We start from the raw sequence: 26,725 nt of genomic DNA, 5'->3' as shown, positions 1-26,725 counted from the left end.
AGTGTCGTGTTTTCATTCGAGCTCTCTCATCTTATCTAGTTTTGCCTCCCTTCTCAACCGGAGTGCTGTATGAAATCTTTCTTACCCCTTGTGCCATTCTTTCAATAGTTCCAGAGGCAGTGTGTTGTTGATTTCATCAAGTATCATCCAATCTTCCCAAGTTCATGTTCAATTCCTGCCATTTACAGTCGGAGTGCTGTCCAAATTATATCAACCTTATTCCTTCGCTATCTTGTTTTAACCGGAGTGGTTTCAATATCTATCTTGTCACTTAATCTCAAGGTTCCCGTAATGTTCCTTGTTCCTCTTTTCTAACGGAGTGTTTTCAACTTTGTAAATCTTTGTTGTTTTCTTTCTTTCAATTTGTTCAACCGCGCAAGGTTCTTTGGTTTCACTTGTTTGTCAAAGAAGCAACTTAGTTTTACCTCTTCTCTTCCTCTTCCGTTTCTCTCCGGTGCCATCCCTAGATCTCGGGACGAGATCCTCTCATAGTGGTGGAGTGTTGTAAGGCCCCGAGACCATTGCGCCAGATGTCTTCCAGTTATTCGCTGTTGTTGCCATGTCATTCGCTTGCGTGTTGCATCTTGCCATGTCATCATCCGCATTGCATCATCATGTTTTTCAAAACTTGCATTCGTTCGGGTTCCCCAGTACTCTTCGTTGACCGTTCTGAGCCCAGACACACTTGCACGCGCCCGCGGCATGTCCGAAATATTATTTTATAAGGGCGTGCGGTGTTGTTATGTTGTCAGTAGACCGCCTGCCAAGTTTCATTGCATTCGGAGTCCGTTTGACGCCCCAACGGATAACTATAGCGGCAATATAGCCGGTCTTTTAGTTGGACGTTTCGGTCTCCGTAAACCGTTGCCGGGCTGCCTTCCCTTCCCTCTCATCTCAACCCAACTCCTCTTCACAGTCCACCTAGGCAAGCCTACCCCTCTTTGCACAATGCATCGACCCCTCACGCGTGTCTGAAACTTCCCTGAACCCGACCCACTCAGTCGTCACCGTTGGGTCCGGATCATCCCCTAACATCTATAAAACATCACCGTTTTCTTATTTGGTCTCCCTAGTCTATTTTTCAGGAACACCCGATTTTGATCGGAGGGACCAAATCGCCAGCATCTAGTTTCCCTACCTATTTATAACCAGACCAAACCCTAATTTTTAGGAGATGTCCAATCCATCCCATCATGCGCCGCCACCCACTCAAATCTCTCGGGATCCATCCCCCAACCCCAGCAGCCTCCGACCACCTCCTGGTTTTCAGCGCAGCCGCACTTGATCCCCTCTCCTCCCTCCATGGCACCGTCGCAGCCGGCGAACCCAGCCACCAGGACCGGCCTCCTCCCTGTCCTTCCTCCTCCTTCCCGAGGCTCCTTTCTTCTCTAACCTCTCTCTCTCTCCCTCTCGTTCCTCTCACAGGAGCTCGCCGCCGCTGCCGTGGATTTGGAGCAGTGTGCTACCTCTTGAGCTTGCGTTGAATTTCCCTGAAGAGGAAGGGATGATGCAGCAGAGTAGCGTAAGTATTTCCCTCGCTTTTTGAGAACCAAGGTATCAATCCAGTAGGAGGTCACACTCAAGTCCCTCGTACCTGCACAAAACGATAGCTACTCGCAACCAACACGATTAGGGATTTTCAATCCCTTCACGGTCACTTACGAGAGTGAGATCTGATATATATAATATTTTTGGTATTTTTGGTATAGAGATGCAAAGTGAAAAGTAAAAGGCAAAGTAAAAAGCAAAGCAAGATTAAAGTGATGGAGATTGATATGATGAGAATAGACCCGGGGGCCATAGGTTTCACTAGTGGCTTCTCTCAAGAGCATAAGTATTCTACGGTGGGTGAACAAATTACTGTTGAGCAATCGACCGAATTGAGCATAGTTATGAGAATATCTAGGCATGATCATGTATATAGGCATCACGTCCATGACAAGTAGACCGAAACGATTCTGCATCTACTACTATTACTCCACTCATCGACCGCTATCCAGCATGCATCTAGAGTATTAAGTTAAAAACAGAGTAACGCTTTAAGCAAGATGACATGATGTAGAGAGATAAATTCATGCAGTATGAAATAAACCCCATCTTGTTATCCTCGATGGCAATGATGCAATACGTGCCTTGCTGCCCCTTCTATCACTGGGAAAGGACACCGCAAGATCGAACCCAAAGCTAAGCACTTCTCCCATGGCAAGAAAAACCAATCTAGTAGGCCAAACCAGACTTCGAAGAGACTTGCAAAGATAACTAATCATACATAAAAGAATTCAGAGAAGATTCAAATATTATTCATAGATAGACTTGATCACAAACCCACAATTCATCGGTCTCAACAAACACACCGCAAAAAGAAGATTACATCGAATAGATCTCCACGAGAGAGGGGGAGAACTTTGTATTGAGATCCAAAAAGAGATAAGAAGCCATCTAGCTACTAACTATGGACCCGAAGGTCTGAGGTAAACTACTCACACTTCATCGGAGGGGCTATGTGTAACGCACTGAGACCGACGTGCCAGGTGTCCTCCAATTATTCGCTGTTGTTGCCTTGTCATTGCTTGCGTGTCATGCATCTCATATCATGTCATCATGTGCATTGAATTTGCATACATGTTCATCTCATGCACCCGAGCATTTTCCCCGTTGTCTGTTTTGCAATCCGACGCTCCTATGTCCTCCGGTGTCCCTTTCTACCTGTTTTCATGTGCGGGTGTTAAACGTTTTCGGATTGGACCGAGACTTGTCATGTGGCCTTGGTTTACTATCGGTAGATCACCTGTCAAGTCTCGTACCATTTGGACTTCGTTTGATACTCCAACGGTTAACCGAGGGACCGAAAAGACCTCGTGTGTGTTGCAGCCCAACACCCATTGTTGAGGAAACCATTAACTGGTAGCTGCTCGGTTGGCTAGCGAGTAGGGGATTAATCGGCTAATCGGCAAGTTAATCGGCCATTTAATCAATTAATCGGACGATTTTTTGGTTTATCGGCTACTCGGTGACCCTATGAGTAGGGATTAATCGGCAAGTTAACTGGTTAATCGGATGAATTCTTGAACAGGGCCAACACCCATCCAAAGTGGCCCAAAAACCCATCTAAACCTCCTCCATCATCTAGAGCGTTCGATCACGATCGCGTGTCCGAAAACCGCACCTCATTTGGACTCTCCTAGCTGCCTCTACCTCTATAAATAGACCCCTCCATTTCAATCTCGGGTCCATTTCGCCCCTAACCCTAGATCCCTTCGTCCTCGCGCCACCGGACAAATATTCCTCCATCCAGACATGTCCAGCCGCCGCCCTCCGACGAATCCGCCGCCGCCACTTGTCCTCATGCCGCCTTCCGTCGTCGCGGCCCTGTGGGCCCGAGGCCGGCCCGCCCGGCCCGAGCTGCCCGCGCCCCGCGCCCGAGCTCTCCCGATGCCACGCGCCGCCCGCATTGACTTGCTCTGCCACCTCTCCACCGGCACGCTCCCGCCCCCTCCAGCGCCGGCCACCGCCGCCCGCTGCTGCCATACGCGCCGCCACCGCGCCGACCATCGCCGGACTCCGCTGCCTCGCCCGACCTCGCCGCGGTCGCGCGCAGGGGCCCTACCTCGCCGCCACGCCATCCCGGCCCCGAATCCGGTCGGATCTGGCCCTCTCCGGCGCCCCCTCGCCCTTCCCTCGCCGGATTCGAGCCCGGCCTCACCGGAGCTGCTACAGTACCTCGATCCGATCTGGATCTGGAACCCTAGATCGGTTGACTTTCTCTCTCTCTCCCAATTATTTTATGCATTCTTCGTCAGCTCATAACTCTGCATCCATAGCTCCGATTCATGCGTGTAGCATATCAAAATGTTCATCTCGATGAGTACATCATTTCATCTCATTGCATCATTTTCATCTGAGCTCATCTTCATGCCCGAAATGTCATTGGAAGAGGGCTATGTGATGATTATGTTAGATCTGTTTCAGCAAATGGCCTTTTGTCATTTTTGCCATGATTAATGTGTGCATGCTATGATCCTGAGCTTTACATGTGTTTTGTAGAATGCCATGCCATCTTTACAGGGGTGTATGCCATGTATTTTTTTGTGATCTTTGTGGAGACTAGCACAAGCATGCAAAGTAGCTTACTCAATGATGCTGATTTCAGGGACTTAAAATTTCATGAAGTCCTTGTCCTAATATTGTTTTTATGCACATGTTCATGTTGTTTCCTAGTGATCCGTGCCTCTTTTAGGGATGATCAGTATGGATGTTTTGTTAATATTGTGGTGCTCTATCCATCCATGTCTTTGTTTGCATTTATGGAGCACCGTAGCTTGAGTCAATCGAGCTCTATTTTTGCTATAAAATGTTCCTGGCAGATTGTTGACATGTTAAGCGATTTTGCCGAGGATGTTGCTATTGATCCGTGTATGCTTTGTTGTTGTTCTTGCCATGTCTAGCTTCTATGCCATGTCTTCTTGATGGGTGTATGCTTGTTTTGTCATTCCATGCTCTGTAGTGAGTGCTTCGAGCTCGTAAACATGCCTACTCGTTAACTGTTTTGCATACTCTAGTTTTTCACTAAGTCTAAATCTTTTTATGTTTTTGCTATGTTCACATGCTAGCAATTGAATTCTCTGATCCCTTTTGGCTCATGGTCACTAAGGGACTTTTGTTATATGCTTAGAGTAGCTTCATGCCATGCCTTGCTTTGCCATGATATGTTCCTGTAGCATGTAGTTATCATGCTCGTAAGATTGCTTCCTGATGTTAAATTCCTGACTTGTTGTGATATCTCTAAGTCTGAAACCTGTTATCTTTTGCACTTTTGCCATGCTTGTTTGAACCTGTCAATGAGTGAATTAGCCGTAGCTAAGTGTTCATCTTTTATCAAGCATCATGAGTGGATTCCTGCCATGTATTTTGTTGCCATGTGTGAGTGCTGTAGCATATTTATCTTGATGCATTTAGATGGCTAGTTGCTGTTAGTCGTAGACCGGTGCCACATTTGTTTTGCTTGTCATTTCCAAACCGTGCATCCGATTCCGGTGATCTTTATATCGATGTCAACCGAAATCACCTCCCCTTTCCAGTGGCACTCTTGGATTTCCAAGTTGAGGCCAGGTTCAATCATTCCTTTCCAAATCATGCATATGCATCATATGTCGCATCCCGCATATCATGCCATGTTCATGTGTTGGTTGTTTACTATGTTGTGTGCTTCTTTCCGGTGTTGCTTCTTCGGGTTGGTTCCGATAACGTCGCATTTGTGAGGACCCGTTCGACTACGTCCGTTTGTCTTCTTCATGGACTCGTTCTTCTTCCTTGCAGGATTTCAGGCAAGATGACCATACCCTCGAAATTACTTCTATCTTTGCTTGCTAGTTGCTCGCTCTTTTGCTATCCCTATGCTATGATACCTACCACTTGCTTATCATGCCTCCCATATTGTTAAGCCAAGCCTCTAACCCACCTTGCCCTAGCAAACCGTTGTTTGGCTATGTTACCGCTTTGCTCAGCCCCTCTTATAGCGTTGTTAGTCGCAGGTGAAGATTGGAGTTTGTTCCTTGTTGGAACATGGATATTTTGTTGGGATATCACACTATCTCTTATTTAATTAATGCATCTATATACTTGGTAAAGGGTGGAAGGCTCGGCCTTATGCCTGGTGTTTTGTTCCACTCTTGCCGCCCTAGTTTCCGTCATATCGGTGTTATGTTCCCGGATTTTGCGTTCCATACACGGTTGGGTTATAATGGGAACCCCTTGACAGTTCGCCTTGAATAAAACTCCTCCAGCACGGCCCAACATTGGTTTTACCATTCGCCACCTAGCTGTTTTCCCCTTGGGTTAGGCCAGCCCAAGGGTCATTTTTATTTTAACCCCCCCGGGCCAGTGCTTGTCTAAGTGTTGGTCCAAACTGAGCGATGTCCGGAGCTACTAGGGGCAACTCTGGGCTGGCCCACCCGACGTCTTGCTCATCCGGTGTGCCCTGAGAACGAGATATGTGCAGCTCCTATCGGGATTTGTCGGCACATCTGGGTGGCTTTGCTGGATTTGTTTTTATCATTGTCGAGGATGTCTTGTAACCGGGATGCCGAGTCTGATCGGATTGTCTTGGGAGAAGGAATATCCTTCGTTGACCGTGAGAGCTTGTGATGGGCTAAGTTGGGACACCCCTACAGGGATTTCAACTTTCGAAAGCCATGCCTGCGGTTATGGGTAGATAGGAATTTGTTAATGTCCGGTTGTAGAAAACCTGAAACTTATCTTATTTAAAATACATCAACCGTGTGTGTAACCGTGATGGTCTCTTCTCGGCGGAGTCCGGGAAGTGAACACGGTGTTGGAGTTATGCTTGACGTAGGTTGTTCTAGGATCACTTCTTGATCATAGTTTCTCGACCGTGCTTTTGCCTTCTCTTCTCGCTCTCTTTTGCGAATATGTTAGCCACCATATATGCTAGCCGCTTGCTGTAGCTCCACCTCATACCTTTACCTTACCCATAAGCTTAAATAGTCTTGATCGCGAGGGTGTGAGATTGCTGAGTCCCTGTGACTCACAGATACTTACAAAACCAGTTTGCAGGTGCCGATGTTACCGAGCAGGTGACGCAACCAAGCTCAAGGAGGAGCTCGATGAAGATCCTGTTCCTGATGTTGTTCTGTTTTCTAATTGATCAGTAGTGGAGCCCAGTTGGGACGATCGGGGATCTGTGTAGCATTTGGGGTAGTCTTCTTTTATTTTGGTTCCGTAGTCGGACCTTGAATGTATTTGGATGATGTAATGCTTTATTCATGTAATTGTGTGAAGTGGCGACTGTAAGACAACTATGTATCTCTTTCCCTTATGTATTACATGGGTTGTTGTGAAGATTACCTCACTTGCGACATTGCTTTCAATGCGGTTATGCCTCTAAGACATGCTTCGACATGTGGGAGATATAGCCGCATCGAGGGCGTTACAAGTTGGTATCAGAGTCTTCCCCAACTTTAGGAGCCCCCTGCTTGATCGAATCATTGGCGTTGTTGAGTCTAGAAAAATGTTTTGAGTCATATAGGAATTATATATCAGAGAGTTAGGAATTCTTTTTACTCCTCAGTCCCTTCATCGCTCTGGTGAGGCATCCTGACGTAGAGTTTTGACTCTTCTCTTCTCAAATTTCACTAAATTTTTTTAGGATCACACGGGTATCTTGGAATCGTTCCGATGGTTTTGTGACGAGAACATTGTTCTTGGTGCCTCCTAACATTTAGGGGTTGTGGCAGTGTCCCGGGGAGTTGAGCTCCGAGGTGTTGTCGTCACAATTTTATCGTTGCAGTTCTGGAATACCTGAGTTTAGTTTCGCCGACATCGAAAATCTCTTTTATGTAGTTGTTGGTGAGATAACCTCGACGCCACCTAGTACTGGGGCGGGAGTTCAGGAGTATTGCCATAACTCGTATAACGGATGCTTTTCGAAGGTTGAGGTAAACGATTTCCGAAGGTTTCTTGGTTATGTGTTGAAGGATGGTTACATCTGGATGTAGGATTTGCTAGTTTTGGGTGAGATATTATGCTTCCCTTGTATCCCCAACACCTGATTGCATAATCGGGAAGTTTCGGGAGTTTATAAGTGGGAATTCAAGTAGCTCTTAGGATATTTTCCGACAGATGTATAATATGAAATTGGGGTTCGACGTCTAGTGGTCCGCCTATCCACGGTTGGTTTTACAGTGGTCTCGTTGTGTCATAAAGAGTCCTTGGCTATGCCGACTCGGGGATGCTTCGTATGTCATGTGCACTGCCTTGTACATGATGGTGCTGTACGATCGAGCCCGTGTAGGCCCCACCACGAAAACTTCGGACGAAATTTCTATCATATGTTTGTTCCGGCTTATTCTGCAAGCCAATCCTTTATTTTGTTTTGAGTTGTGGTATTCGAGTTGCTTCGAAGTCAAGTGTTGATTCCATACCTTTCCTAAACGGTGTTCTCATACTCCAATGTGAATACCAATCCTTCATGATAATCAAGTTTATCATGTAAATCCTTTTCAACCGGCGTGTTTCTCTTCAAGTGGATCCGATCATTTCAACATCCGCAAGATCAACTCAAGCTTTCTCAACGGTGTTTGTTTCATTCTCAACGGTGTTTTTTCCCACCCTCCCACCCCTTTTTCTTCAAGGAATTCGATGTCTTAATCAAGTCGCCATTTTATTCATGTGAAGACTCTTCATTCTTGTCTTTGAATGTTCTTATCCGGTGATTCTCATGAAGATGCCAACGGAGCCTCAAGTTCATCATCATTTGCTCTTTTTCTTCTCCGGTGGAACCAATTCAAGCTTGGTTGATCATATCCTTTCCTCGTTTCAAATGCCTTCTCATACCGGTGCACCTCATAATATTTCACTTCTCGCTATTCATTTGTTCCGGCATGCTCAAGCTATCTCAAAAGGCTCGTCTTGTCATTCAAGATCCGTTCAACCTAGTTCGAGGATGTTATCTCATTCAAGCCATTTAATTCAACCGGTGCAATCTCTCTTTGTAATCTTTTCAACGGTGTTTCTTTTGAGTGGGCCCTAACCCACAGGTCTTTTACCAGGATCTTACCTGACTCTTCTATTGTTTCCGGAGTTATCCCAAATTCTTTTCGAGCTTTGACGTAAGAATGAATTATAATCAGTCAAATGTCTTCTCCAAGATCTTCCAAATTCTTTCATCATTGGCTCAACCTTTTCTATTTTTTCATTCCGGAGGGCATCAACAATTCATGGTGGTGTTTCTCATCATCATTCTCTGCATTTGAAGACCGAAGAAGAATTTTTCCTCCATATCTTGCTCCATTCTCTTCAAGATTCATCATTCTAGCTTGTTGCCTTCCTCTCATAATTGCTTTCGATTGTGAGAATTCTTTTCATCCATCCTGAGCAATTAAGGAGCCTTTTCAGTTTGATCATCCGGAGCCCATCATCTAAGATTTATTCATTTCAGCTTTCAGCTCTCATACTCTAAATTATACCGGTGCTTAAATCAAGGATTCTCTAATCAGCTCATAATCTCTTCGTTCTCATGGATCTAAATTCTCTCAAGCATCTTCATTTATTTGCTAATTCTTCCCGGTGTTTCTTCATGTTTTATTCGTTCTTTTTCAATTCTTACGGTGGTTCGCTCAAGAGTTCTTCTCCTTTGTTATCATACAGATTTATTCGTTGTTTCAATCCTACCAATGATTCATTGAAGGCCTCTTCAAGTTGGCGCTATATCTATCTTAATCCTTTTTACGACAATAAGTAGTATGCAAAATCCGTTGCTTGTCATCAATTTAAATTGGTGAAGAATAAGCATAATGTAATTCTTATTCTTGTTCCATCCAAGTGATTAATTTCTTATTACGGAGGTTCATCAAAATTCTTGATTTCATTTGTTCATCTTTCTTTCCCGGAGTTCCAAGTTCTCTCAATTATATCGTCATGAAGATCCATCTAATCATTGCAAAGATTCACCTTGTGTTTTCAACTTCTCTTTCCTTCCGTTTGATCATTCTTTTGTTACCGGAGTTCTTCATGAAGGTTCTACATAATGGTTTCAACAAGGATTTAATTTCCTTCTCGAAGTGTTCATCAAGATTCTTTTCAGAGGAGCTCAAGTATTATTCATCTTGATATCCGGAGTGCAGTTCTTTCTACCTTATCATTGGAGGTGGTATTATGTCATTCTTGATAATTTGAGCCCATGTGTCATGATTCACAAGTTGTTAAGAATGAGATATATTAAATTCATCAACCTCTTCGATGGAGCTATCTTGGGTTATATTTCACCTAAAGCCTTCCCTAAGAATTGTTGCTATCTATGGTGCTTATATATGATCCAAGTTCTACATCTATCCTCCCGGTGAAATAAGTTTCTCGTCTCCTTGTTCTTATCAATCCAATTCTTTTTCCCGTGAGTGGAAGGTTGTCACCTCATAAGTTGAGATGTATTCCATAAGACCATATCAAGCTTTTTCTTTTCGTTGTTGGTTTTCCAACAACTCCGTTCTAGCATTTGTTGTAAGCGTGCTCCCTCAAGATCTTGTTTCCCTTCGTTCATTCCATTCCATTCTTACTTTTGTTCCGCAGGCTTTGTGATGTTGCTTTCTTCAACCCATCTTTTCGTTTTGTCAGGATCATGTTCTTTTCTTGGTTTATCCATTTAACCGGAGTGTTGTGTCCTTTTGCTCAAGCTCTTTCATTTTATCAAGTCTTCATCTCTTTTCAACCGAAATGCTACCCGAATCGGTTCTTTCTTATTCCTCTTTCTTAACGGAGTGCTTTCAACTTTGTTCATCTCCGTTGCTTTCTTTCTTTCAATTTTCTCAACCTCGCAAGGTTCGTGGTTTCACTCATTTGTCAAAGGATCAACTTAGTTTTACCTCTTCTCTTTCTCGTCCGTTTTCCCTCCGGTGCCATTCTAGATCTTGGGACGAGATCCTCTCGTAGTGGTGGAGTGTTGTAACGCCCCGAGACCGATGTGCCAGGTGTCCTCCAGTTATTTGCTGTTGTTGCCTTGTCATTGCTTGCGTGTCATGCATCTCATATCATGTCATCATGTGCATTGCATTTGCATACATGTTCGTCTCATGCACCCGAGCATTTTCCCCGTTGTTCGTTTGGCAATCTGGCGCTCCTATGTCCTCCGGTGTCCCTTTCTACCTCTTTTCGTGTGCGTGTGTTACATGTTTTTGGATTGGACCGAGACTTGTCATGTGGCCTTGGTTTACTACTGGTAGACCACCTGTCAAGTCTCGTACCATTTGGACTTCGTTTGATACTCCAACGGTTAACCGAGGGACCGAAAAGACCTCGTGTGTGTTGCAGCCCAACACCCTTCCAAAGTGGCCCAAAAACCCATCTAAACCTCCTCCATCATCTAGAGCGTTTGATCACGATTGCGTGGCCGAAAACCGCACCTCATTTGGACTCTCCTAGATCCCTCTACCTCTATAAATAGACCCCTCCATTTCAATCCCTGGTCCATTTCGCCCCTAACCCTAGATCCCTTCGTCCTCGCGCCACCGGACAAATATTCCTCCGTCCGGACATGTCCAGCCGCCGCCCTCCGACGAATCCGCCGCCGCCAGTTGTCCTCGCGCCGCCTTCCGCCGCCACGGCCCTGCGGGCCCGAGGCCGGCCCGAGCTGCCCGCGCCCCGCGCCCGAGCTCTCCCGATGCCGCGCGCCGCCCGCGTTGACTTGCTCCGCCGCCTCTCCACCGGCGCGCTCCCGCCGCCGCCATGTGCGCCGCCACCGCGCCGACCATCGCCGGACTCCGCTGCCTCGCCCGACCTCTCCGCGGTCGCGCGCCGGGGCCCTACCTCGCCGCCGCGCCATCCCGGCCCCGAATCCGGTCGGATCCGGCCCTCTCCGGCGCCCCCTCGCCCTTCCCTCGCCGAATTCGAGCTCGGCCTCGCCGGAGCTGCTACAGTACCTCGATCCGATCTGGATCTGGAACCCTAGATCGGTTGACTTTCTCTCTCTCTCCCAATTATTTTATGCATTCTTCGTCAGCTCATAACTCTGCATCCATAGCTCCGATTCATGCGTGTAGCATATCAAAATGTTCGCCTCGACGAGTACATCATTTCATCTCATTGCATCATTTTCATTTGAGCTCATCTTCATGCCTGAAATGTCTTTGGAAGAGGGCTATGTGATGATTATGTCAGATCTGTTTCAGCAAATGGCCTTTTGTCATTTTTGCCATGATTAATGTGTGCATGCTATGATCCTGAGCTTTACATGTGTTTTGTAGAATGCCATGCCATCTTTAGAGGGGTGTATGCCATGTATTTTTTTTGTGATCTTTGTGGTGACTAGCACAAGCATGCAAAGTAGCTTACTCAATGATGCTGATTTCAGGGACTTAAAATTTCACTAAGTCCTTGTCCTGATATTGTTTTTATGCCATATGTTCAGGTTGTTTCCTAGTGATCCATGCCTCTTTTGGGGATGATCAGTAAGGATGTTTTGTTAATATTGTGGTGCTCTATCCATCCATGTCTTTGTTTGCATTTATGGAGCACCGTAGCTTGAGTCAATCGAGCTCTATTTTTGCTATAAAATGTTCCTGGCAGATTGTTGACATGTTTAGCGATTTTGCCGAGGATGTTGCTATTGGTCCGTGTATGCTTTGTTGTTGTTCTTGCCATGTCTAGCTTCTATGCCATGTCTTCTTGATGCGTGTATGCTTGGTTTGTCATGCCATGCTCTGTAGTGAGTGCTTCGAGCTCGTAAACATGCCTACTCGTTAACTGTTTTGCATGCTCCAGTTTTTCACCAAGTCTGAATCTGTTTATGTTTTTGCTTTGTTCACATGCTAGCAATTGAATTCTCTGATCCCTTTTGGCTCATGGTCACTAAGGTACTTTTGTTATATGCTTAGAGTAGCTTCATGACATGCCTTTGCTTTGCCATGATATGTTCCTGTAGCATGTAGTTATCATGCTCGTAAGATTGCTTCCTGATGTTAAATTCCTGACTTGTTGTTATATCTCTAAGTCTGAAACCTGTTATCTTTTGCACTTTTGCCATGCTTGTTTGAACCTGTTAATGAGTGAATTAGCCGTATCTAAGTGTTCATCTTTTGTCAAGCATCATGAGTGGATTCCTGCCATGTATTTTGTTGCCATGTGTGAGTGTTGTAGCATATTTATCCTGATGCATTTAGATGGCTACTTGCTGTTAGTCGCAAACCGGTGCCATATTTGTTTTGCTTGTCATTTCCAAACCGTGCATCCGATTCCGGTGATCTTTATATCGATGTCAACCGAAATCACCTCCCCTTTCCAGTGGCACTCTTGGATTTACAAGTTGAGGCCAGGTTCAATCATTCTTTTCCAAATCATGCATATGCATCAAATGTCGCATCCCGCATATCATGCCATGTTCATCTGTTGGTTGTTTACTATGTTGTGTGCTTCTTTCCGGTGTTGCTTCTTCGGGTTGGTTCCGATAACGTCGTATTTGTGAGGACCCGTTTGACTACGTCCGTTTGTCTTCTTCATGGACTCGTTCTTCTTCCTTGTGGGATTTCAGGCAAGATGACCATACCCTCGAAATTACTTCTATCTTTGCTTGCTAGTTGCTCGCTCTTTTGCTATCCCTATGTTGTGATACCTACCACTTGCTTATCATGCCTCCCATATTGTTAAGCCAAGCCTCTAACCCACATTGCCCTAGCAAACCGTTGTTTGGCTATGTTACCGCTTTGCTCAGCCCCTCTTATAGCGTTGTTAGTCGCAGGTGAAGATTGAAGTTTGTTCCTTGTTGGAACATGGATATTTTGTTGGGATATCACAATATCTCTTATTTAATGAATGCATCTATATACTTGGTAAAGGGTGGAAGGCTCGGCCTTATGCCTGGTGTTTTGTTCAACTCTTGCTGCCCTAGTTTCCGTCATATCGGTGTTATGTTCCCGGATTTTGCGTTCCTTACACGGTTGGGTTATAATGGGAACCCCTTTACAGTTCGCCTTGAATAAAACTCCTCCAGCAAGGCCCAACATTGGTTTTACCATTCGCGACCTAGCTTTTTTTCCCTTGGGTTAGGCCAGCCCAAGGGTCATCTTTATTTTAACCCCCCCGGGCCAGTGCTTGTCTAAGTGTTGGTCCAAACTGAGCGATGTCCGGAGCTACCAGGGGAAACTCTGGGCTGGCCCACCCGACGTCTTGCTCATCCCGTGTGCCCTGAGAAAGAGATATGTGCAACTCCTATCGGGATTTGTCGGCACATCTGGGTGGCTTTGCTGGATTTGTTTTTACCATTGTCGAGGATGTCTTCTAACCGGGATGCCGAGTCTGATCGGATTGTCTTGGGAGAAGGAATATCCTTCGTTGACCGTGAGAGCTTGTGATGGGCTAAGTTGGGACACCCCTGCAGGGATTTGAACTTTCGAAAGCCGTGCCCGCGGTTATGGGCAGATGGGAATTTGTTAATGTCCGATTGTAGAAAACCTGAAACTTATCTTATTTAAAATACATCAACCGCGTGAGTAACCGTGATGGTCTCTTCTCGGCGTAGTCCGGGAAGTGAACACGGTGTTGGAGTTATGCTTGACGTAGGTTGTTCTAGGATCACTTCTTGATCATAGTTTCTCGACCGTACTTTTACCTTCTCTTCTCGCTCTCTTTTGCGAATATGTTAGCCACCATATATTCTAGTCGCTTGCTGCAGCTCCACCTCATACCTTTACCTTACCCATAAGCTTAAATAGTCTTGATCGCGAGGGTGTGAGATTGCTGAGTCCCCGTGACTCATAGATACTTCCAAAACCATGTTGCAGGTGCCGATGTTACCGAGCAGGTGACGCAACCAAGCTCAAGGAGGAGTTCTATGAAGATCTTGTTCCTGATGTTGTTCTGTTTTCTAATTGATCAGTAGTGGAGCCCAGTTGGGACGATCGGGGATCTGTGTAGCATTTGGGGTAGTCTTCTTTTATTTTGGTTCCGTAGTCGGACCTTGAGCGTATTTGGATGATGTAATGCTTTATTCATGTAATTGTGTGAAGTGGCGATTGTAAGCCAACTGTGTATCTCTTTCCATGTATTACACGGGTTCTTGTGAAGATTACCTCACTTGTGACATTGCTTTCAATGCGGTTATGCCTCTAAGTCGTGCTTCGACACGTGGGAGATATAGCCGCATCGAGGGCGTTACACTATGATGATGTAGAAGCCCTTTGTGATGACGGCCATCTCCGGCGGAGCTCCAGAACAGGCCCCAAGATGGGATCTCGTGGATACAGAAAGTTGCGGCGGTGGAATTATGTTTTTGGCTCCTCTTCTGATCGTTTGGGGGTACGTAGGTATATATAGGAGGAAGGAGTATGTTGGTGGAGCACCGAGGGGCCCATGAGGCAGGGGGGTGGGCGCGCCCCCACCCTCGTGACCGCCTCTTTGACTCCTTAGAGTAGGGTCCAAATCTCCTGGATCACGTTCGGTGAGAAAATCACGTTCCCGAAGGTTTTACTCCATTTGGACTCCGTTTGATATTCTGTTTCTCCGAAATACTGAAATAGGCAAAAAACAGCAATTCTTGGCTAGGCCTCCGGTTAATAGGTTAGTCCCAAAAATGATATAAAAGTGGAAAATAAAGCCCAATATAGTCCAAAACAGTAGATAATATAGCATGGAGCAATCAAAAATTATAGATACGTTGGAGACGTATCAGGCATCCCCAAGCTTAATTCCTGCTCATGCTTGAGTAGGTAAATGATAAAAAGAGAATTTTTGATGCGGAGTGCTACTTGGCATAATTTCAATGCAAATCTTCTTAATTGTGGTATGAATATTCAGATTAGGAAGATTCAAGACAAAAGTTCATATTGACATAGAGAATAATAATACTTCAAGCAAACCAACAAACCAATTATGTTTTCTTAAAGTAACATGGCCAAAGAAAGTTCATCCATACAAAATCATATAGTTTAGTCATGCTCCATTTTCGTCACACAAGAATGCTCTCATCATGCACAACCCCGTTGACAAGCCAAGCAATTGTTTCATACCTTAATAATTTCAAACTCATAAACTTTCACGCAATACATGAGTGTGAGCCATGGATATAGCACTATGGGTGGAATAGAATATAACGATGGGGGTTATGTGGAGAAGAAAAAAAAGGAGAAAGTCTCACATCAACGAGGCTAATCAATGGGCTATGGAGATGCCCATCGATTGATGTTAATGCAAGGAGTAGGGATTGCCATGCAACAGATGCACTAGAGCTATAAATGTATGAAAGCTCAACAAAAGAAACTAAGTGGGTGTGCATCCAACTTGCTTGCTCACGAAGACCTAGGGCACTTGAGGAGGCCCATTGTTGGAATATACAAGCCAAGTTCTATAATGAAAATTCCCACTAGTATATGAAAGTTATAACTCAAGAGACTCTCTATATGAAGAACATGGTGCTACTTTGAAGCACAAGTGTGGAAAAAGGAATAGTAGCATTGCCCCTTTTTATTTATTTTCTCTTTTTTGGGCCTTCTTTTTTTTCTTTGGCCTTTCTCTTCTTCTTTTTTTGGGACAATGCTCTATTGAATGATGATCATCACACTTTTATTTATTTACAACTCAATGATTACAACTCGATACTAGAACAAAGTATGACTCTATATGGATGCCTCCGGTGGTGTACCGGGATATGCAATGAATCAAGAGTGACAAGTATGAAAAAATTATGAACGGTGGCTTTGCCACAAATACTATGTCAACTACATGATCATTCTAAGCAATATGACAATGATGGATGTGTCATGATAAACTGGATGGTGGAAAGTTGCATGGCAATATATCTCGGAATGGCTATGGAAATGCCATAATAGGTAGGTATGGTGGCTGTTTTGAGGAAGATATAAGGAGGTTTATGTGTGAAAGAGCGTATCATATCACGGGGTTTGGATGCACCGGTGAAGTTTGCACCAACTCTCGATGTGAGAAAGGGCAATGCACGGTACCGTAGAGGCTAGCAATGATGGAAGGGTGAGAGTGCGTATAATCCATGGACTCAACATTAGTCATAAAGAACTCATATACTTATTGCAAAAATCTACAAGTCATCAAAAACCAAAGTATTACGCGCATGCTCCTAGGGGGATAGATTGGTAGGAAAAGACCATCGCTCGTCCCCGACCACCACTCATAAGGAGGACAATCAAATAACACCTCATGTTTCAAATTTGTTGCATAACGTTTACCATACGTGCATGCTACGGGACTTGCAAACTTTAAATCAAGCACTTCTCAAATTCACAATTACTCTACTAGCATGACTTTGATATTACTACCTCCATATCTCAAAACAATTATCAAGCATCCAACTTTTCTTAGTATTCAACACACTCAAAAGAAAGTTTCACAAATCTTGAATACCAAGCATGTTATTATTAAGCAAATTACCATGCTATTAAGACTCTCAAAATAATTTAAGTGAAGAATGAGAGATCAATAGTTTCTTTAAAACAAATCCACCACCGTGCTCTAAAAAATCTAAGTGAAGCACATAGAGCAAAATTATAGCGCTCAAAAGATATAAGTGAAGCACATAGAGCAAAACTACTTAGCTCAAGAAGATATAAGTGAAGCACATAAAGTATTCTATCAAATTCTAATTCATGTATGGATTTCTCAAAAGGTGTGTACAACAAGGATGATTGTGGCACACTAGCAACCAAAGACACAAATAATACAAGACGCTCCAAGCAAAACACATATCATGTTGGTGAATAAAAATATAGCTCCAAGTAAATTACCGATGGAAGTGGACGAAAGAGGGGATGCCTTCCGGGGCATCCCCAAGCTTTGACTTTTTGGTGTCCTTGGATTATCTTGGGGGTGCCATGGGCATCCCCAAGCTTAGGCTCTTACCACTCCTTGTTCCATAATCCATCACAAGAATTCACCCAAAACTTGAAAACTTCACAACACAAAACTTAAAGTAGAAAACTCGTGAGCTCCGTTAGCGAAAGAAAACAAAAAACCACTTCAAGGTACTGTAATGAACTCATTCTTTGTTTATATTGGTGCTAAACCTACTGTATTCCAACTTCTCTATGGATTATAAACTATTTTACTAACCATAGAATCATCAAAATAAGCAAACAACACACGAAAAACAGAATCTGTCAAAAACAGAACAGTCTGTAGTAATCTGTAGCTAGTGCAATATCTGGAACCCCAAAAATTCTAAAATAAATTGCTGGACGTGAGGAATTTATCTATTGATCATCTGCAAAAATAATTAACTAAATATAACTCTCCAAATAAAAATTACAGCAGTTCTTGTGAGTGCTAAAGTTTCTGTTTTTTACAGGAAGTTCAACAAGACTTTCCCCAAGTCTTCCCAACGGTTCTACTTGGCACAAACACTAATTAAACACAAAAAACACAACCAAAACAGAGGCTAAATAATTTATTTATTAATAACAGCAAGGATAAATATTGGGTTGACTCCCAACAAGCGCTTTTCTTTAAAGCCTTATAGCTAGGCATAAAAGCGAGGATAGATCTAGGTATTGCCATCTTTCTTAGGCAATCCATAAGTGGCTCTCATGATAGTTTCATATGGAAATTTTATTTTCTTTCTTGGAAAGTGTTCCATGCCCTTTTTAATGGAAATTGAAATCTAATATTCCCTTCCTTCATATCAATAATCGCACCAACCGTTCTAAGGAAAGGTCTACCAAGAATAATAGGGCAAGAAGGATTGCAATCTATATCAAGAACAATGAAATCTACGGGCACATAATTTCTATTTGCAACAATAATAACATCATTAAGCCTTCCCATAGGTTTCTTAATAGTAGAATACGCAAGATGCAAGTTTAGAGAGCAATCATCAAAATTGCGGAAATCTAGCAAATCACACAAAGTTTTGGGATAGTGGAGACACTAGCACCCAAATCACACAAAGCATAAAACTCATGATCTTTAATTTTAATTTTATTAGTTGGTTCCCACTCATCATAGAGTTTTCTAGGGATAGAAACTTTCAACTCAGGTTTTTCTTCATAAGATTGCATCAAGGCATCAACAATATGTCCGGTGAAGGCTTTCATTTGACTATAAGCATGTGGAGAATTTAGCGCGGATTGCAACAAGGAAATACAATCAATTAAAGAGCAACTTTCATAATTAAATTCCTTGAAATCCAATATAGTGGGTTTAGCAACATCTAGATTTTTATTTCTTTCAATCCGACTTTCATCAATTTCATCATAAAGATCTAAATACTCCGAATTTTTAGAACGCCTTCTAGGTAAAGGAAGATCATATTCAGTTTCATCAAGATTCATATTGCAAAACAAAGATTTAATAGGAGACACATCAATAACTTTTAGATCTTCATCTTGATTTTCATAGGAATTGGAAGAACACGCTTTAATAAAGGCATCTTTGGAAGCACGTATCCTAGCGGTTCTTTCCTTGCACTCATCAATGGAAATTCTCATGGCTTTGAGAGACTCATTGATATCATGCTTAGGAGGAATAGATCTAAGCTTTAAAGAATCAACCTCAAGAGAAATTCTATCAACGTTCCTAGCCAAATCATCAACTTTAAGCAATTTCTCTTCAAGCAAAGCATTAAAATTCTTTTGTGAATTCATAAACTCTTTAACACTATTCTCAAATCCAGAGGGCATCTTATTATAATTTCCATAAGATTTGTTGTCGGAATTCCCATAATTATTAGAATAATTACTAGGATATGGCCTAGGATTAAAATTCCCTCTATAAGCGTTGTTACCAAAATTATTCCTACCAACAAAATTCACATCCATAGATTCATTGTTATTCTCAATCAAAGTAGACAAAGGCATATCATTAGGATCAGAAGAAACACTCTTAGTAGCAAATAATTTCATAAGTTCATCCATCTTTCCACTCAAAACATTGATTTCTTCTATCGCATGCACTTTTTTATTAGAAGATCTTTCAGTATGCCATTGAGAATAATTAACCATAATATTATCTAGGAGTTTAGTAGCATCTCCTAAAGTGATTTCCATAAAAGTGCCTCCCGCGGCCGAATCTAAAAGATTTCTAGAAGCAAAATTCAATCCGGCATAAAATTTTGTATAATCATCCACAAATTCAAACCATGAGTAGGGCAATTACGTATCATTAATTTCATTCTCTCCCAAGCTTGTGCAACATGTTCATGATCAAGTTGCTTAAAGTTCATAATATCGTTTCTAAGAGAGATGATCTTAGCGGGAGGGAAATACTTAGAGATAAAAGCATCTTTGCACTTGTTCCAAGAATCAATACTATTTTTAGGCAAAGACGAAAACCAAGTTTTAGCACGATCTCTAAGCGAAAAAGGAAATAGCTTCAATTCAACGACATCATTATTGACATCTTTTTTATTTTGCATATCACATAAATCAACGAAGCTATTCAGATGAGTAGCGGCATCTTCACTAGGAAGGCCGACGAATTGATCTTTCATAAAAAGATTCAACAAAGCAATATTGATTTCACAAGATTCGGTATTGGCAAGAGGAGCAATCAGAGTGCTAAGGAAATCATTATTATTGGTATTGGTAAAGTCACACAATTTGGTAGTATCTTGAGCCATCGCGACAAACAAGCAATCCAACACATGGGCAAACAAAAAGGCTAGCGAGAAAAAGGGCAAACGGAGAAAGGGAAGGAGAAGGAGATTGGGAAAGAGAGGGTGAATAAAACGGCAAGGGTGAAGTGGGGGAGAGGAAAACGAGAGGCAAATGGCAACTGATGTAATGCGAGAGATAGGGATTGTGATGGGTACTTGGTATGTTGACTTTTTGCGTAGACTACCCGGCAACGGCGCCAGAAATTCTTCTTGCTACCTCTTGAGCTTGCATTGGATTTCCCCAAAGAGGAAGGGATGATGCAGCAGAGTAGCGTAAGTATTTCCCTCAGTTTTTGAGAACCAAGGTATCAATCCAGTAGGAGGCCACGCTCAAGTCCCTCGTACCTGCACAAAACGATAGCTACTCGCAACCAACGTGATTAGGGGTTGTCAATCCCTTCAAGGTCACTTACGAGAGTGAGATCTGATAGATATAATATTTTTGGTATAGAGATGCAAAGTGAAAAGTAAAAGGCAAAGTAAAAAAGCAAAGCAAGATTAAAGTGATGGAGATTGATATGATGAGAATAGACCCGGGGGCCATAGGTTTCACTAGTGGCTTCTCTCAAGAGCATAAGTATTCTACGGTGGGTGAACAAATTAATGTTGAGCAATCGACAGAATTGAGCATAGTTATGAGAATATCTAGGCATGATCATGTATATAGGCATCACGTCCGTGACAAGTAGACCGAAATGATTCTGCATCTACTACTATTACTCCACTCATCGACCGCTATCCAGCATGCATCTAGAGTATTAAGTTAAAAACAGAGTAACGCTTTAAGCAAGATGACATGATGTAGAGAGATAAATTCATGCAATATGAAATAAACCCCATCTTGTTATCCTCGATGGCAACGATGCAATACGTGCCTTGCTGCCCCTTCTATCACTGGGAAAGGACACCGCAAGATCGAACCCAAAGCTAAGCACTTCTCCCATGGCAAGAAAAACCAATCTAGTAGGCCAAACCAGACTGATAATTCAAAGAGACTTGCAAAGATAACTAATCATACATAAAAGAATTCAGAGAAGATTCAAATATTATTCATAAATAGACTTGATCATAGACCCACAATTCATCGGTGTCAACAAACACACCTCAAAAAGAAGATTACATCGAATAGATCTCCACGAGAGAGGGGGAGAACTTTGTATTGAGATCCAAAAAGAGAGAAGAATCCATCTAGATACTAACTATGGACCCGAAGGTCTGAGGTAAACTACTCACACTTCATCGGAGGGGCTATGATGATGTAGAAGCCCTCCGTGATGACGGCCCTCTCCGGCGGAGCTCCGGAACAGGCCCCAAGATGGGATCTCGTCGATACAGAAAGTTGCGGCGGTGGAATTAGATTTTTGGCTCCTTTTCTGATCGTTTGGGGGTACGTAGGTATATATAGGAGGAAGGAGTACGCCGGTGGAGCACCGAGGGGCCCACGAGGCAGGGGGGCGTGCCCTAGGGGGGTGGGCGCGCCCCCACCCTCGTGACCACCTCTTTGACTCCTTGGAGTAGGGTCCAAGTCTCCTGGATCATGTTTGGTGAGAAAATCACGTTCCCGAAGGTTTTATTCCGTTTGGACTCCGTTTGATATTCTGTTTCTCCGAAATACTGAAATAGGAAAAAAACAACAATTCTGGGCTGGGCCTCCGGTTAATAGGTTAGTCCCAAAAATGATATAAAAGTGGAAAATAAAGCCCAATATAGTCCAAAATAGTAGATAATATAGCATGGAGCAATCAAAAATTATAGATACGTTGGAGACGTATCACAGCGCCGCCTTTGAGTTTAGTCCCGGTTGCCGTTGCCCGGATCCAGTGATGGCCGACCTGATCCACATGTTTCGCCGCCGCGCCTGTCCACTGCTACTCCTCTTCATCGAGCCGCCCAAGTCCCACGAAGCCATCGCCCCGCCAAGTCCCAGCGCCGCGTCCCGCTCCGTTCTGACCTCTTCCCCGCCGTCCTGGTCTTCTGCTCGCGCCCGGACCTCCTCGTTGAACCTCGCTGGAGTTCGTCCATGAGGCAAGCAACAGCAGTAGCCGCTGCACCCTCTCGTCGCCGTTCTGCAGGAGCCTGCCGCCCATGGCGCCCCTACCGTGCGCGCCTCCTCTCGTCCTCCGCGCCCACAGTAGCTTGACGGGAGGATCCCCTCGACCCCGTGCTCCTCGTTGACCGCCCGGGCCACCTCTGCGCGGGATCTACGCCAAGGCCGCGCAGCCGTGGCTCTGCTTCTTGTCGAGCAGAGGACGCCTGCGCTGCTCGAGCGTTGACCGCGCCCCGTTCAAGTGCTACGCGCCAGGCACGCTGCGTGGCCAGCCCAAGCAGCTCCCCTCCACCTCGTTCGATCTACCAGTCGCCTCCTCTGACTGGGCCGAAGCCCATGGTGAGGCCACCCAATGTTTTTTTCCTTCTGGTGGGCTAGCAGTTTCGGCCCGCGTCTGTTTTTTTCTTTCAGCGAATTTCCTATTTATCCAGAAAACTGCTAGTTTACAGTTTAGTCCCTAGTCTTCATGCATATTATAACTCATGAACTATGCATCATATGTAAAAACTCCAAATATGAAAAATGTTTAGAATTTCGTCTAGTTTCATAATATGCAACTTTCAACCATGTTTAAAATGTTGTTTGTTTAAATTTGCTCATGTGCCATGTTAAAATGCTTTAATTCATAACTAAATAACCATAGCTCCAAACTTGATAAACTTTATATGTATTTGGGGTAGAAAAATGCATAGTTTAACATGGTGGCTTTACTTTACATGTTTAACAACTCTAAAATATGGTTTAGGACAGAAAAGTACCAAATCTAATATATGCTCATGAGGATTTTTCCGGACTTGTTGCTAGTTGTTCTGGCCTCATTTTAACTTGCCTAGATAGGTAGTTTCCATTTGCTTCACCCCTTGCCATGTTAAGAACATTTAATATTGTTGGGTACACAAACGAGATCGAACTAAATAATCAAAGGTGGTGTCCGGCAATATGCAACTCGTTGCACATTGAGCTCCACTTAATTTGTAGTATTGTTTGTGCATTTTGCCATGTCAGGCCTCATTAAACCGGACATGCATCATACTTGGTTGTGCATCATGCTATGTTGATGTGATGGTTGTTTACTATGTTGTTTGCTTCTTTCCGGTATTGCTTCTTCGGGTTAGTTCAGATAACGTCGTGTTTGTGAGGATTCGTTCGACTTCATCCGTTTGTCTTCTTGATGGACTTGTTCTTCTTCCTTGTGGGATCTTAGGCAAGATGACCATACCCTCGAAATCACTTCTATCTTTGCTTGCTAGTTGTTCGCTCTATTTCTATGCCGCACTACCTACCACTTGCTATATCATGCCTCCCATATTGCCATGTCAAGCCTCTAACCCACCTTTCCTAGCAAACAGTTGTTTGGCTATGTTACCGCTTTTGCTCAGCCCCTCTTATAGCGTTGCTAGTTGGAGGTGTAGATGAAGTTTGTTCCATGTTGGAACATGGTTATTGTTGGGATATCACAATATCTCTTATTTAATTAATGCATCTATATACTTGGTAAAGGGTGGAAGGCTCGGCCTTATGCCTGGTGTTTTGTTCCACTCTTGCCGCCCTAGTTTCCGTCATACCGGTGTTATGTTCCTTGATTTTGCGTTCCTTACATGGTTGGGTGTTATGGGGACCCCTTGAGAGTTCTCTTTGAATAAAACTCCTCCAGCAAGGCCCAACCTTGGTTTTACTATTTGCCTCACCACCACCTACCTTTTCCCTTGGGAGTCGCGCTCCCGAGGGTCATCTTTATTTTAACCCCGCCGGGCCAGTGCTTGTCTAAGTGTTGGTCCGAACCGGGCAGCCTGCGGGGCCACCTCGGGGCGACTCGAGGGCTGGTTTTAGTCTAGCTTGACCTATCCGGTGTTGCCCTGAGAACGAGATATGTGCAGCTCCTATCGGGATTGTCGGCACATCGGGCGGCTTTGCTGGTCTTGTTTTACCATTGTCGAAATGTCTTGTAACCGGGATTCCGTGTCTAATTGGGTCTTCCTGGGAGAAGGAATATCCTTCATTGACCGTGAGAGCTTGTGATGGGCTAAGTTGGGACACCCCTGCAGGGTTTTGAACATTCGAAAGCCGTGCCCGCGGTTATGTGACAGATGGGAATTTGTTAATATCCGGTTGTAGAGAACTTGACACTTGACTTAATTAAAATGCATCAACTGCGTGTATAGCCGTGATGGTCTCTTCTCGACGGAGTCCGGGAAGTGAACATGGTTCTTGTGTTATGCTTGAATGTAAGTAGTTTCAGGATCACTTCTTGATCACTTCTAGTTCGTGACCATTGTGTTGCTCCTCTTCTCGCTCTTATTTGCGTAAGTTAGCAACCATATATGCTTAGTGCTTGCTGCAGCTCCATCTCACTACCCTTTCCTACCCATAAGCTTAAATAGTCTTGATCTCGCGGGTGTGAGATTGCTGAGTCTCGTGACTCACAGATACTTCCAAACAGTTGCAGGTGCTGATGATACCAGTGCAGATGACACAAATGAGCTCAAGTGGGAGCTCGATGAAGATCTTGTTCGTTTTTTTGTGTCTTTCCTGTTGATCAGTAGTGGAGCCCAGTTGGGACGATCCGGGATCTATCATTTGGGGTTGTCTTCTTTTATTTTGGTTCTGTAGTCGGACCTTGATTGTATTCTGGATGATGTATGTTTAACTTGTTATATGTGTGAAGTGGCGATTGTAAGCCAACTCTTTATCCCATTCTTATTCAGTACATGGGATTGTGTGAAGATTACCCCTCTTGCGACAAACCTACCATGCGGCTATGCCTCCAAGTCGTGCCCCGACATGTGGGAGATATAGCCGCATCGTGGGTGTTACAGAATGTCTGAGTACTACAATCACTTGAGTCAAGTGGGAGTTAATCTTCTAGATAAGATAGTGATTGACAGAGTTCTCTAGTCACTATCACCAAGTTACTAGAACTTTGTGATGAACTGTAATATGCAAGGGATAACAGAAACGATTCCCAAGCTCTTCGCGATGCTGAAATTGGCGAAGGTAGAAATCAACAAAAAGCATCAAGTGTTGATGGTTGACAAGACCACTAGTTTCAAGTAGAAGGGCAAGGGAAAGAAAGGGAACTTCAAGAAGAATGGCAAGCAAGTTGCCACTCCCGTGAAGAAGCCCAAAGCTAGACCTAAGCTTGAAACTGAGTGCTTCTACTACAAAGAGAATGGTCGCTGGAAGCGGAACTACCCCAAATACTTGGTGGATAAGAAGGATGGCAAAGTGAACAAAAGTACATTTGATATACATGTTTTTGATGTGTACTTTACTAGTGTTCATAGTAACCCCAGGTTATTTGACACCGGTTCAGTTACTAAGATTAGTAACTCGAAACAGGAGTTGCAAAATGAATAGAGACTAGTTAAGGGCAAGGTGACGATGTGTGTTGGAAATGATTCCAAGGTTGAGAAGATCACCATCGCACACTACTTTTACCTTCGAGATTAGTGTTGAACCTAAAATAAATGTTATTTAGTGTTTGCGTTGAGCATGAATATGATTGGATCATGTTTATTGCAATACGGTTATTCATTTAAGTGAAAGAATAATTGTTGTTCTGTTTACATGAATAAAACCTTCTATGGTCATATACTTAATATAAATGGTTTACTGAATCTCGATCGTAGTGATACACATATTCATAATATGGATGCCAAAAGATGCAAAGTTGATAATGATAGTGCAACATACATGTGGCACTGCCGTTTAGGTCATATTGGTTTAAAGTGCATGAAGAAATTCCATGCGGATGGACTTTTGGAATCACTTGATTATGAATCATTTGATGCTTGCGAACCATGCCTCATGGGCAAGATGACTAAGACTCCGTTCTATGGAACAATGGAGTGAGCCACAGACTTATTGGAGATAATACATACCGATGTATGCGGTCTGATGATTGTTGAGGCTCGCGGTGGGTATCGTTATTTTCTGACCTTCACAGATGATTTGAGAAGATATGAGTATATCTACTTAATGAAACACACAGGTCTGAAACGTTTGAAAAGTTCAAAGAATTTCAGAGTGAAGTGGAGAATCATCGTAACAAGAAAATAAAGTTTCTACGATCTGATCGCGGAGACGAAATATTTGAATTGTGAGTTTGGCCTTCGACTGAAACAATGTCGAATAGTTTCGCAACTCACACCACCTGGAACACCACAGCGTAATGGTGTTTCCAAACGTCATAATTGTACTTTATTAGATATGGTGCGATCTATGATGTTTCTTACCGATTTACCACTATCGTTTTGGGGTTATGCATTAGAGACAGCTGCATTCATGTTAAGTAGGGCACCGTCTAAAAATCATTTGAGATGACACTATATGAATTGTGGTTTAGCAAGAAACCTAAGCTGTCATTTCTTAAAGTTTGGGGTTGTGATGCTTATGTGAAATTTTTTTCAGCCTGATAAGCTCAAACCCAAATCAAAGAAGTGCGTTGTCGGTGGGAACGACACCTATGGGATCACAAGAATCCCTACTACGGTTGCGGGGCGCGGGGTCGTGAGAAGAGCGGATCAAACAGATAGCACACGGTTAGTTTACCCAGGTTC

This window comes from Triticum urartu, chromosome 7A (assembly GCF_056163025.1).
Source record: "Triticum urartu cultivar PI428250 chromosome 7A, HENAU_Tu73, whole genome shotgun sequence".
Classification (NCBI taxonomy): domain Eukaryota; kingdom Viridiplantae; phylum Streptophyta; class Magnoliopsida; order Poales; family Poaceae; genus Triticum; species Triticum urartu.
This window is presented reverse-complemented; position numbering follows the sequence as displayed.